This window comes from Silene latifolia, chromosome Y (assembly GCF_048544455.1).
Source record: "Silene latifolia isolate original U9 population chromosome Y, ASM4854445v1, whole genome shotgun sequence".
In the NCBI taxonomy this organism is placed as follows: Eukaryota; Viridiplantae; Streptophyta; class Magnoliopsida; order Caryophyllales; family Caryophyllaceae; genus Silene; species Silene latifolia.
The window spans coordinates 445,321,673-445,324,851 of record NC_133538.1 but is presented as its reverse complement, the minus strand read 5'-3'; the positions used below and the strand labels follow the sequence as shown (position 1 = coordinate 445,324,851).

The 3,179-nt window shown below is 36.6% G+C and overlaps 1 long non-coding RNA gene across 1 annotated transcript; it reads left to right on the top strand.

The window, feature by feature from the left end:
- Positions 1–208: 208 nt before the first annotated feature.
- On the top strand, positions 209–2,143 carry LOC141626944 (uncharacterized). The gene is made up of 3 exons (XR_012536509.1): positions 209–419; positions 1,212–1,298; positions 1,955–2,143. It is a non-coding gene; the product is annotated as an uncharacterized LOC141626944 (long non-coding RNA).
- The last annotated feature ends 1,036 nt before the right edge of the window (positions 2,144–3,179 follow it).

The following is a 3,179-nucleotide window of genomic DNA, read 5'->3' as shown; positions in this document are numbered from 1 at the left end:
GAATTCCTCTGTACAACTAGTTATTAAGGAAGAATTTCTAAAATAAAAATAAAAGAAATGTAGAAAACAAAGAAATAATGAATAATGAATAGAAAAAAAGGAAGGATACACAGCTTATAGGCACGTTTAGTGGACATTGCTGTTCATAATAGTTCTACACCACCACTTCTAGATCTCCTCTTATTTTATACGGAGTGTATGTGTTTGATTACTAAGTGTTGTGAGTGAGTGGATAAACAAGCATAACGTTTACCGATATTATTTGCTGGGTATCGTGCTTTGTATTTCTTAAAGTTTCAGGCGATAGTTCTAACATCGTGTTTACCTCTTCAATTGGAAGGTTATTAACTCCTCCGGAGACCCCTCTTTTTTCATCATTGGATGATATAAGCCAGCCGCTGCCAACCTAGTACATAGTGGTAGAGCTCAAAGCCGTCCAATTTCAATTTCAAGATCATCTACTGTGAGTCAAAGTTCATTGATTATCCAAGTATCGTAGGGGTCTATGAAATTTATCTTTTGATTTATAATCCCTCTATCCCAGAAAATAGTTTTGGTTTTAACTTGTATCCTTCCCTTGCTTTGCTATTGAATATGCAGGTAATAGTCTTGGTGGCTACAATTCACTGAATATGCAGGTAATAGTTCAATTCAAAATGTACAAATCCATCTCTCCGGGGAATACTATTGAATTTTAATTTGGGATTCTAGAACCTAATTTGAGCATATTACATTATACTGAATATGAAGCTAGATCATTTTGAACATGGGGTAATTGTCGTTTCTTTTCTGACTATTTGCTGATTAGTGAACTCGTGGAATACGGCATTAATGTTTTACTGTCGACTACTTGAGCATATTACATTATACTGAAATTCAATGGTATTAACTTTGGCGATATTCAAATGCTGCTCACCCTACTTTTCTCTTGAAATTCGACCATAAATCTCTCAATTATCTCACTTGTACTACTGACAATTGTCCTGCTATCATATGTATACTCTCTGTAATTTATGATGTTCTTTACTTTCTCAATCAAGTATTCTACTTATAGCACAGCTACATTGTGGAGGGAGGATTTCAATTTATGTTGTGATTGATTGTATCAGGTTTTGCGTACATTGACCTATCAAACTACCGGCATACAGGTATACACTAGTTGTCAGATGGATTATGATTATACCTTTTTAAGATCATGTGTTTACTGCCAGCTAATTTGCAAGGGAATTTGGAATAGTAAGCGAATATATGCCGGCATACAACATCATGCGGGCAGCGGCCATGATATCAATTGTAATGTAAGTTTTTGCAAAAAAAAGGGTTTTGTTTTTGTTGTTCAGTGCTGTGTCTTGAGCATAAAATGACCACAGACTCTTGAATCCTTACTCCCGTACCTTTTACTCTTTACCATGAAAACTTTCGGAAGCAATACTTATTTTGGATTGGCTGGGTTTTCATAATGCTTTCATGAGTACCAGATGTAAAATTGTAGTTCATTCTGATATGCTTTCATGTAAAATTGTACTTCTGCTTCTCTTACTATCGCCGACTAATTTATTAAAAAAACAATATATAAATGTGTCAATTGTTTAAACCTTTGAATAATTCTTGTTTCATCATTGTTTTGTCGGGTTATTAGAGTTTTCTGCGGTATTTCTGCATTAAAAATGGCTAGAAGGCAAAGTGGAGGGCAATAGTCAGGCGATTAGAGTTTATTTCGGATTGAGGGAGAAGTGAATTAATGACATTTTTTGTATTTGGTTGGTTTTGAATATTTTCTTTTGTGCTCATCTGGAAGCTAATTTTTGGTGTGTATGTCACACACCTGCTAGCTGTTGCATTAGAATGTTGATGCAGGTTCGTTGTAACTGGCTTAAGACTGAAATAGGACCATCATGTTACGTGAAATTGTTTTTCTGCCTGACTTATCCACACCCATTTTATTGTTGCTCAGGCGAGGGAGAGGCATGAGGCAGAGGAGAGAAGAGGATTGAAAGAGAACATGCAGAGGAAGAGAGAAAATGCAAAGAGGAGAAGAAGCTCGGGAAAGAGAAGCACAAGAAGGAAGCTGCTTAGTTGTGAGGTAGAATATTATGAGAACTTGATACTGATGTTGATTTGTAATGGTAATTGTATGTTAAACATTGGTATTGTAATTAATTATTATGATCTTAATTAAAGAATTTACATTTATAATAAATCATTTTTTTGTAAATAATTTTTTTTTTAAAAATTTAATTGAGAAACGGCTACGGTTGTTAAAAGAGAACCGTAGCCTAAAGTGACTTATGGCTACGGTTAAATCTTAATAACCGTAGCCATAAGTCGCTTTAGGCTACGGTTACTGTTAATAACCGTAGCCAAAAGTCATTTTTGGCTACGGTTCCTGACCGTAGCCATAACTACTTGATCTAAGGCAACGCCCCGATTTACTACGGTCGAGGAACCGTAGCCAAATGTCCTTTTTAACCATAGCCAAAAGCCATTTCTGTACTAGTGTGAACATTAAGCAGCCTTCCAAGATCTTAAAGCATACATGACTACACCTCGACTACTTGCCAAACCAGACAAAGGAGAACTCCTGACGGTCTACCTATCTGTCACAGAGACAGTAGTAAGTGGAGTCCTGACCAAGGATATTGACAGCCAACAACATCCAGTCTATTATGTAAGTAAGAGACTCCTAGATACAGAAACAAGGTATGGCCTACTTGAAAAGTATGTACTTGCTTTATTCATGTCTTGTACCAAACTTAGAACTTATTTTGAAAGTCACCCAATCATTGTCAGAACTAACCTGCCTATCACATATGTCTTGAGAAAGCCTGAGTTGTCAAGCAGAATGGAATAATGGTTAGTACAAATCAGCACCTATGACATAACCTTTGAACCTAGGACAACGATTAAGTCTCAGGCATTAGCAGACTTCGTGGCTGAATTCAGTCCTACCCTAGAACCAGACCTCATAAAAGAGGTCAACCACCTAGACACCAATAAATCAGACCAGGAATGGACCCTACATGTAGATGGAGCAACAAATATGAGAGGGACTAGCCTAGGACTAGTATTGAAATCACCATAGGGAGACCTAATTGCACAGGCTATTAGTTGTGAATTCAAAGCTATAAACAATGAAGCTGAGTATGAAGCCATGATAGCTGAACTTAAGGTATGCATAG